The sequence below is a fragment of the Bolinopsis microptera genome, chromosome 8, assembly GCF_026151205.1.
Source record: "Bolinopsis microptera isolate Bmic1 chromosome 8, MBARI_Bmic_1.0, whole genome shotgun sequence".
NCBI lineage: Eukaryota > Metazoa > Ctenophora > Tentaculata > Lobata > Bolinopsidae > Bolinopsis > Bolinopsis microptera.
Genome location: NC_087079.1, coordinates 4,388,814 through 4,399,915, shown reverse-complemented (window position 1 = coordinate 4,399,915; position 11,102 = coordinate 4,388,814). Strand labels below are relative to the sequence as shown.

Genomic DNA, 11,102 nt, shown 5'->3' with positions numbered 1-11,102 from the left:
TGGTAAATTTATTTCTTAAAATTTCTCTGGCATCACTTTCAACAAGCATTTCCTGGTTAAGAGTGCAATTTTCGGAAAAAATAATTTTTTGGTCGAGACGCTACAAGTATCATTTCTTGCGGTATCGGGTTGAAATTTTGCTCGCCGTTTATTCACATCTATTTCAAGGTGTGTGTAAAATCTTGATATCGTATCTAAAAAGCCTGGTGTGTTATAAATTTTTAAAGTCAAAAAGCTAAAATTGTCCTTTTCAGGCTTATTTTAACAAAAAGTCAGTCAGGGAAGATTGGATTGATTTGATGGTTGACATCAAATTGTTCTTTGAATTCTGGCGCAGTTTTTGATGCCCTCAAAAATGTTTTTACTCATTTATCTTCAGATTTATTGGACCTCAAAGCCAAACAACAAATTTCTAAAATTTTGATAGGAATGTGCTAGTGACTTTTTGAAGGGAGAAAAATAACCGCAACTAGCACATTTATATATGAGTTATGAACAACAAAACACCCTAAAATGCTTCCCTTTGAAGTTATTGGAGAAAATGTGATTTTTTATCTGCAAAGCCAAAAAATCGCATTTTCTCCCATAACTTCAAAGGGAAGCATTTTAGGGTGTTTTGTTGTTCATAACTCATAGTTGCGGTTATTTTGCGCCCTTCAAAAAGTCACTAGCACATTCCTATCAAAATTTTAGAAAAATCAGTAAATATGAAAAACGAAAAATGTGCCTAAATTTGTTGTTTGGCTTTGAAGTCCAATAGATCTGAAGACAAATGAGGAAAAACATTTTAGAGAGCATCAAAAACTGCGCCAGAATTCAGAGAACAAGTTCATGTCAACCATCAAATCAATCCGATCTTCCCTGACTGACTTTTTGGTTAAAGTAAGTCTGAAAAGGACAATTTCAACTTTTTGACTTTTTTTAACTTTAAAAATTTATAACACACCAGCCTTTTTAATTTTAGATACGATATCAAGATTTTACACACACCTTGAAATAGATGTGAATAGACGGCGAGCAAAATTTCAACCCGATACCGCAAGAAATGATTAACTTATAGCCTCTCCACGAAACAAATTGTGATTTTCCGAAAATTCCACTCTAACCAGGAAATGCTCGATTACAAAAATGGGTATTCTCAAAATAATTTTTTTGGTGTGGAAACGGTGCGCTAAGAAGGTCACTGAACTGCCTATGAGGTCATTTGGTCTGGACGGCACAAACCACTGTTTTGGTGTATGCCCCCTTAAATGTTGGAAAGGTGACTAAAAATATAGTGAAACTTGTAGTTGTACTACCGGACAAGAAAAGTTTCAATGTTTTCTCAATGGGGTCGTTCACATATTACGTAATCAGCTGAGGGGGATATTACTGGGCGGCGCTCAGCCTGTCTCTCTCTCTCTCTCTGTTCTGGTCAACGGTTTCTGGCCTCTTACGTTAAGATGGAGGCCTTCTCACCGTGCCCACAGAATGCAACTCCTGCTAGCTGCACGCCAGGACTCCCAAAGTATATACGAAATCATAAATTAATAAATATCAATGCAACAGACCCCTGGAGTCTTGAAGCTGTCACTACCTGTCTCAGAGCAAACCCACTTCCGTTGTAGTACTTCTGCGGGTAGACAAGGGACTTCCGAGCAAGGTCAAAGCCTGGGAGATATGTCTCTATGCGGAGATGGGCCTATGTTGAGTTCCTCGTATGGGATTTAGCGAAAGTTCCTGGTGAAGAATCCAAGGAGGTTACCCAAAAGGGTTTTCCCTATCCAGTCTTGTCGACTGTTCCACAAATTTGAAGATATGATGTAGTTTACTGTTGTTAAGGTAGAGTTTACCAATTATCCTCATTCTGAACGTCATGATCTGGATGCACTTGCAGAGGAGGTGCTGGGATGTTGCTGCTTCTCCTGAAAAGTGTTCGCAATCTTGCGTCTTGAAGACTGAAGTTGACGTTGTTTGCCACGTTCTGAAAATAAACTAGTGGGCTGTGACCTATTCTGAAAGCGACCATGTTAGCCATCTGATGTGAGTTCCAGAAAAATAAAAGTTCCTGTATTTAATTTGTGGAGGAACATCACAAGTGGAATGTTCCTTTGTCACTGAGTGTGGCCTATTTGGGAGGAAGGGTTCTGGTCCTATGGGGATGTTGTTGGATTGATCGTCCCTTGCGAATTCTTCCGCTATTTCTTTACCGTATACTCCTTAATGTCCTGGAACGAAGTCCTACTCGATGTGAATACCTAGTGAGTTGGTCTGAGATGTTCAGAACGAACCTGGAGTTAAAACTGGTGCTGTTAAGCGCTTTAAATGCAGCCTGGGAATCTGAGAGGAATTTATGATTGATGGAGATCCTAAGTTATCATAAGTCCAGATACTTGCCATGTATAACGCAAATAGCGGGTACGATTTCCTCAATTAACCTGAAGGAGGAATGTCAGTCCTGAATTGTTACCATGTAACGACGAGCTAAAAAATGAATCAAAAGATTGAGTAATGCATTCGATAACATTGTAGGTTCTATTTGCATCCCCTAAGCATTGCATTGATGTTTATTCCTGATCCGGTTAGCTTTGCGTCTCAGAACTAAAGAGGTCCACTATGCTTTAGTGAGCTATGCTCGCCACCAGGGTACTGTAGATCTAAGGGTTCCCCGTGTAATGGGGCAGGCTGTGAAAGAGCAGCTCTGCAGGATGTCCGAGATGAACTGTTTTCGAGTGTTGAGATCTTCCGCTGTAGAAACTGAATAGAACCAGTAAGGGTGTCAGTCAAACTCTGCTGCTACTAGATGATTGTAGAGCGTCCAGTCACACTTCAATGAAGAGTGTGGCAAAGCTAACCCGGTCCCCTGGAAGAAGTGCCAGGAATTTTCGCTATCAGTGTGTCCTCGTAGTCAGAGTTTAAATCCCTAATTCTGTCTTATCACGAGCCTGTGTCTAGCGTGTGTCAGCCCTTACGCATTAGCTGTCTTAACTGAAAAGACCTGAAAAGTGGTTACTGGAGGGAGAAGTGCCAGGACTACTCACTATCAGTGTGTCCTTGTAGTCAGGATGAGCGAATTGGAATCCCTAGCTCTGTGGTGGGTGACTTCGATGGGACCTGAAAGCTGAAAGAGAATTTCCTGGTGATTTAGTAGCTCTTAGAGCTAGGTATCTGTGTCTAATGTATCGTCATTTGTGTGTGTACTATCTTGTAACCTGATATCTGAAAGAGAAATTTCCTGGTGCTTGGTAGCTGTTAGTGTTGACTTCCTGGTTCCTATGGGAACTTTGAGTTGGCAAGGCCCAACCTTTGTACTCAACAAGAGAGCACACCACCCGTTAGTGCCAACCAGACCACACCACGTGGAGGTTCGGAGAGGATTTCGTGACCCCGCTCAGCCTGTCATTCCGCCTAATAGCTCTATTCTATGATTATGAACATAAATATAATAGCCTGAGGTCCGATCCCCAGGTAACCACTATATTGTTAAATTTTTTGCTCTGCACATAATGTGCCAACTTAATCAACTCAGGCCCTCTGACTCGGATCACAAAGTTTGTTTAGGGAAGCATATCGGTCGATCACTGACTGAATATGCCACTTAATACTCATTCAAGTTGGCATTAAATTCATATATAATGACATTAAACTGTCGTGGCAAAGCAAAATTTGTTGGAAATCACGAATGAGCAAAATTCTCACCTTTCGCATGTGCAAACTTTGAGCGGACGTTCCGTGCGCATCCAATATTGAATCGCCGTAAATTTTGCATGTTATTGTTTTATATATAGTTTGATAAGCATGCAAAGTTTCAAGTATTTCAAGAAGAACTGTAATCACAACGGCACTCTAAAGTTGACAGAAAATGACGAAAACAGCAATTTTCAGTGATTTAAGCAATTTTCTATCAATTTGGGCGTGTCCCCACGTGTGCAACTTTTAGATTTTCAACTTTAAAACTAGCCTAATGCACAATTTATACCTATAGGAAGCAGAACTGAGCTCCACAACCCAAGGCATGGCCCAACACCAGAGAATACTAAATCGCAAAATTGACGTTTTTATAAAATAATTCTTCAAAAAAGCACAAACTTCAATGACGAATATCTTTATGAAGGAGCAGCTAGAAAACTTCCGGTAATTTTCAAATGCTGAACAATTATCTAGAGAAAACTTCCTCAATTCTAATTAAATTACTCTTAATGGTAAAATTATTTAAACTTATTAACTTTGTCAAAATCAAGTTTTAAATACGGTTAACTTGATGACGTCATCAAGGGGTTTTACTGACGTCAAATATGTTTATACAATGTAAACTAAATTAAAAATTTTTTGCAACTGTGTAAACTGGCGTATGTGTTATACTTTTGTTTGTAGTGACAACCTAACGTAAATAAAGTGACTGACTTTCAATCTGTTATTCATTTTGCACGTGCCAAGATTCACCCTCTTTTTTTCAAATATCGATAGTATTAAAATTCAGGCCTGTCAGTGTCCATGCATTATCAATTTGCTATCTTGTATCTGATAATTTGACCAAAACCCATAATCATGGGTAGAGTGGACCGCTGCCAGTGTCTCTCTTTCCCAAACAAAAGGAAATGATAAATTTAAATTTTTTTGACCGTTCTCAAATGCAAAATGATACCGAGAATGAAATCGGTCGCTCGCTTTTCCCATTCATTTACAATTGTAATAGATTAAAAAGAACTACCCAAAGGCAGCTGTACTCGGCAATAAAGATTCAATAAACTTCGGCTAATTCAATAAGTAATAACTACCACCCTTACCCCGAAATACTAGGTATCGACCCGAACGCAACCCAAAGAGATTTTTACAGCATCTGATTGATGTACCTAATATACATACATTTGACCAAAACCCATAATCATGGGTAGAGTGGACCGCTGCCAGTGTCTCTCTTTCCCAAACAAAAGGAAATGATATTAATTTGTTTGACCGTTCTCAAATGCAAAATGATACCGAGAATGAAATCGGTCGCTCGCTTTTCCCATTCATTCACGGCTTACGAATTGTATAAATAAGTTTCGATTGATTACATCAATCAGATGCTGTAAAAATCTCTCTGGGTTGCGTTCGGGTCGATACCTAGTATTTCGGGGTAAGGGTGGTAGTTATTAGTTATTGAATTAGCTGAAGTTTATTGAATCTTTTGTTTGGGAAAGAGAGACACTGGCAGCGGTCCACTCTACCCATGATTATGGGTTTTGGTAAAATATCATCTCTTTTTGATTATAATGTCAGGGTACTTTATAAAGTCGAAATATAAACTGATATCTTCATTAATAAGGAGGAAGTTTCAACGATTTCGAAATTTTTCCTTTAAAAACATTTCCTTGTGTTTAGGGAAGCATATCGGTCGATCACTGACTGAATATGCCACTTAATACTCATTCAAGTTGGCATTAAATTCATATATAATGACATTAAACTGTCGTGGCAAAGCAGAATTTGTTGGAAATCACGAATGAGCAAAATTCTCACCTTTCGCATGTGCAAACTTTGAGCGGACGTTGCGTGCGCATCCAATATTGAATCGCCGTAAATTTTTGCATGTTATTGTTTTATATATAGTTTGATAAGCATGCAAAGTTTCAAAGTATTTCAAGAAGAACTGTAATCACAACGGCACTCTAAAGTTGACAGAAAATGACGAAAACAGCAATTTTCAGTGATTTTAGCAATTTTCTATCAATTTGGGTGTGTCCCCACGTGTGCAACTTTTAGATTTTCAACTTTAAAACTAGCCTAATGCACAATTTATACCTATAGGAAGCAGAACTGAGCTCCACAACCCAAGGCATGGCCCAACACCAGAGAATACTAAATCGCAAAATTGACGTTTTTATAAAATAATTCTTCAAAAAAGCACAAACTTCAATGACGAATATCTTTATGAAGGAGCAAGCTAGAAAAACTTTCCGGTAGATTTTCAGAATGCTTGAACAATTATCTAAGGTAAAAACTTCCTCAGATTCTGAATTAAATTACTCCTTAATGGTGTAAAATTAATTTTAAAAGTTATTACTTTGTCAAAAATCAAGTTTTAAAAACGATTAACTTGATGACGTCATCAAGGGGTGTTTATGACGTCAAATAATTTGTTTATACAATGTAAACTAAAGTGTAAACAATTATTTGCAAGACCTGTGGTCGGAAATGGCTGTATCTTTTATACTTTTGAATCTATGGACACTTAAATACAGGTTACAATTGACTGGAAAACTCCTGCCGGAGGCGGCGGCCTTCGGCCGCCGCCTTCGGCCGGAGTGCACGCTTCGCGTGCACAAAAGAGGCTTGTAACGTGTACCAAAGGGGGTATAATAGTAAAGGGGGTATAATATTAAAGTGGTACAATAGTAAAGGGGGTACATAGTATACCCCCAATAAAGACACCGGTCGTGCTTGCCAGCACTGTGATAACAATGAACTTTCTGCATGTGTTGTTCCTGATTTAAAAACATAATTCTATATATACTTTTTGATGTTACGTCATGAAAAACGTTTGATCGTAACCATACTTATGGTATGCTGATTAAAATAAATCTTGATCCATTTTATCCAGAGTTACACAATACAGCGTTTCCACCCTCGTTACTATGTACCCTTCTAATTTTACGGTTACCTTATATGTCAACTTATTATATTTTAATTTTGTGGTACAGTGATTGACAATATATTTTATTAAGAATGAATAGTAGGATTAAGTTCATAGTTGGTGCTATAATTATATGCTTTCTGGCGCTCCAACTAAATCGCTCGCCCAAATTTTAAGAAAATTCTTCATCTTCATTCTTGTGAAAAGGCCCTAAAAGTATGAATGTAATCTTGTTCAATGTATTTTTGGACGCTGATTCCGAATCACCCCCAATGACGTAGGGTAAAAATGCTTCCCTGGAAAGTTATGGGCAAAAAACTGTTTTGGTCACCTGACACGCTAGTATTAGTAACAAGTAAAACATGACATTGATTGTTTAGGTAGGGGGTGCACCATAAAAATAAGCTTGCTTGGATTTAAAAAATTTTTGTACCATTGTTTTCTAGAGACTGTGAGAATTTTCACAATACCAAATTTGTCATACCTTTTTGGAAAGATCAGTGAGTTTCGCCTAGGTGCCATATTTGATGGTGCGCGGCTTTTGGAGCAAAATTAGCTGTAAAAGTCGCGTAATTTGACCAAATTTGACCAAATTCGTTGATTTTTGTCGTATTATTTAGATATATCTTCAGTTCCTTGAATGAGATCATTCTGAAAATTGGCGACGACCTTTCAATAGGGCTTTCACAACTGTCCGAAAAATTTGGTGGATATCGGAGTTGATATAGTGATCAAAATGGGGCAAAATACACTGCTTTTAGCTGCAACATAATGTCTGATGGTTGGATATGCTTTAAACTTTTCGGACACTTTCCTTGCAAGTCTATGAGTAAGCTTACCAATTTTTGTGGCAATCGGAGGTCGGGAAGGATACTTAATATTTGTTTGTTTGAAGAAAATTGTGCTGGCCGAAATTAGCGCTAAAAAACCATCCTACAGTCGGCACGCGCGGCTCACTGTCGATGGCGCACTACCTAGTTTAGGGCTCAGGTTAGGGTTGGGGTTGTGGTTAGGGTTATGGATAGCTTTGGGTTTATGGTTAGGGTTATGGTTGGGATTAGGGTTTATGTAAAACCGTTTTGTTCGGCTGCAAAACTATAAAAACCAAAGTCACGTGCCATAATTTTTGGGCTAGCGAATTAGTAAAAGCCACTTTCTGGGTATTCTTATTGGATCTTCTGATTGCAGGAGTAGATCGAGTAGAAAATCATGTAAGTAACTTATTTTAGTAGTTTGTAGTTCAGTTCATTAAATTTATTTAAGTTTCATGGTTTCTTATCGCCCGAAACCGAGACGACCTTGTCAAGTTAGCAATTAGGGGTCGTTCACATATTACGTAATCAGCCGAGGTGGGGGGGGGGGTTTGCATGAAATTGCTAAAATATTGATTACGTAATATGTGAAAAACCTTTTATGTCTTATTGCGCGGCACTGCATGCAGCACACGTTTGCGGCTGGCGGCACTGCAGCATACGTTTACAGCACTGCAGCACACGTTTGCAGCACTTGCAGCACAAGTTTGTGGTTTGGCGTTTTGCCTTTGCAGCACTTAGTCTTACGACGCATGTTTGCGGCACTTGCGTACTGCGACTTACGTTATAGCCAGTAGCAGCACTTGCACTTTGCAGCTTACTATTGACATTGTATCACGTTTTGACCCCCATCGTTGTTCCACTAGTGAAACGACCTGTAGAGTTTCTACGATACAGGGGGAGCCGCGCACTCGTGCGCGGCGGGTCATATAACGTATGACCATGACATGACAAAGCATACTATTGACTATACGTTTGTGGCGCACACTTTCAACTTTTCACTTTTGTTGTTTGCGCGGAACTTGCAGCATATTACGCCTGCGGCACCCTTTTGCTGTTTGTAACACGTACTATCGTACTTATATATATCATATATATAAATAAATGTATATATAGTCAATGTACAGTAAGCGCCACGCGCGAGCACAACATTTGCATTTTTTCCACACTCCGATAATAAAAAATTGTATGCCAATGCAATGTTTTAGTAAATATGTAAATAATTTGTATCCACGGTGTAGCACTGTTAGTTCATTACACTAGTAGAGGCTCTTACGGGCAAAAAGACGTGTTTTCTGCTACGAGTTTAGAGACCTAACCGCTAATTGGACACAATAGTATGATGTCTAAGGATCGATAATATGTTAAGAAGTATAAATTTGGACTTATTAGTCACGTGCTATACCAATGCGCGTTTTAAACTTTGACAGTCTATTAAATTACTCTAAGGCAAATAGAGTAATTATATTCATATTTTGTCAGCAATAAGATCACATTATTTTCTATTTAGTGTGAAAATATGAGCTAGAACGGACATAATCTCGCTGAGTTATAGCTGTTTGAAATTTATGATGAACGCGCGGGTGCCAATTGATAACAACTAAATGCTTTTGCGCGTAGTGCGCGTCGAAAATTTGGCAAAAACGCTTGCGGAGTGACAATATTCAAACTTCGATAAAGTATATGAAGTGGGTACTTCTCGGAAAGGAAAAATTTAGGCAAACACGATGTGACTATTTTTGGGTTGATTTAATACAACTGCAAAAAATTATTCAAACTTCAAGCAAAAAAGTCAAAATTTTTACCACTTTTTTGGATTTTTACCTCAGAACAAATAGAGGGATTTGTTTTATTTTTATACAATCTTGTGCGGCTGTCTTTTAGCTATCTTTATGCAAGTTTTGCCGACATGCCAACAAAATTAACTTGCTCAAAATATCAAAAAACATGGTTTTTTGGCCTATTTTTGGCCCAAAAATCGGTTTTTTGCGATTTTACCCCAGAACAATCAGTCCAATCATCTTGAAACCACTTTCAATCGATTCTACGGTCAAAAATACGTCTAGTAAGGTGTATCTGGGGTCCCTAACGTATCGAGCAGACAATGCCCGTAAGAGCCTCTACTACACTACATGCAGCGTTCATTGCATGAGGATTATGATTTTTACGCTGCACACTTGTCACGCGCATGAAAATCAAATCGACGATAGAAATCGAGCGGTATGCGCATATTATTCGCTTCTTTACTGTTATTTTCAAGTTGATTACAGTGCTGACCGTTGCCCTTATATCTTTGTATCACGTTGCGACCCCCACGGTCGTTTTACTATCGTCCTGACGATACAGGGGAGCCGCGCACTTCGTGCGCGGCGGGTCATACAACGTATGACAATTATATCTTTCATACGTTTATACCCTTCAACGGGTGATACTCGTAAAATATTTTTCTCAAGACCGTCGACGAGTCCAACTCAGCGCACGTTTTGGTAAGTTATAAAACTACAATTATATCCCTTTACTGTTTTACAGGCATAAAGGCTCATTGAAAGTCGTTTTGCAGGTTTATTTTTAGTTCAAAACATTATAATTTAATGTCAAAGCTATTAATTGACGATGTCAATTTATCGCAGCTCGGCGAGGCACAGTAGTGCATTTTGCCGATGTCGTTGCGAGAAGCATAATTGAGTGCGCGGCGCGCGGCACAGTAACGCATCGCGCTACAATGTCAAAGGTGACAGGAATAAGAAATAATTATGTAAAGGTTTTTAAGAAATTTGTGCAAAATACTCACCAGCACTGATTAGATATACGAAATTCGATTCAAGACGTGCTTATATTTTATAACTTAACCGCTTTAGCTACAGAATTATGTGCTAATTGGAACTAATATAATATTTTCTCGCCAATACCCAAGTATATTAGTGACTTTGATATTATTAACTTAGTAACTTAGTAACACTATTAATGCTAAGTACCAAACAACAAGTGGGAGGTGGATCGTTGGTATACCATTAAATCGATTTAACACCGCAATTCCAGTCGCAAGCCTGGGACCACTACTAGCTTACAACATCTACAAAGCTGCCATATAGCCTGACTGACAATTTTCTCGACTGACTGACAATGTTTCTTCTTTTTCCCCATTTAGAATACAAAGATTAGTACATTTTAGCTTATGATTAATATTATATTTTTACCTATAGTTTACCTAAATTAGTAATCCAGGCAATTTGACTGATTTTGTACACATGTGTCGAAGATATCAGCAGTCTTCGGCTGAAATTATATCACAATACAGTATGGTAGTTGACTCACAGCCTTAAACGGGGTATAGTAAGTCGTTATCTAAAATAAATGTTATCAGTATTATCTTCATGTCATGTTAGGGGTCGTTCACATATTACGTAATCAGCTATTGCTAATAGCTGACAACATGCATATGTTTCCTCGAGATTGTATAACAATGAGATTCGTTTTAACATGGAGACTTTATCCCGTCACCCATGGATTTATCAATTAAGGGCTGGCGGTGGTGTCATCGTTTGTCGTACTCAAAACGTTTCGCGGTTGCGAATGCCGGCCCATCGAGGAAAATCTTTTTACTTTAATGTTTTTTAACCATTATAAAGTATGATTAGTGATTAGTCGGATATAGTACTAAGTTCAAACAGTTCCCGAAACGAAAAAGCAAACAT

The 11,102-nt window shown here is 38.4% G+C and overlaps 2 protein-coding genes across 3 annotated transcripts in view; both read left to right on the top strand.

Annotated features, from left to right (window-relative positions):
- LOC134819750 (uncharacterized) overlaps positions 1 to 11,102 on the top strand; it is a 55,053-nt gene that overhangs the window by 19,975 nt on the left and 23,976 nt on the right. The gene's annotated exons all lie outside the window — the stretch shown is intronic.
- LOC134819748 (26S proteasome non-ATPase regulatory subunit 6-like) overlaps positions 6,097 to 11,102 on the top strand; it is a 37,341-nt gene continuing 32,335 nt past the window's right edge. The window contains exon 1 of one of the 2 annotated variants that reach the window (XM_063829877.1): positions 6,097 to 6,100. The gene's annotated coding sequence lies outside the window, so the exon portion shown is untranslated. Of the gene's footprint in view, positions 6,101 to 8,624; positions 8,635 to 11,102 lie in introns of those variants that run through there. The other variant, XM_063829875.1, reaches the window with a different exon arrangement.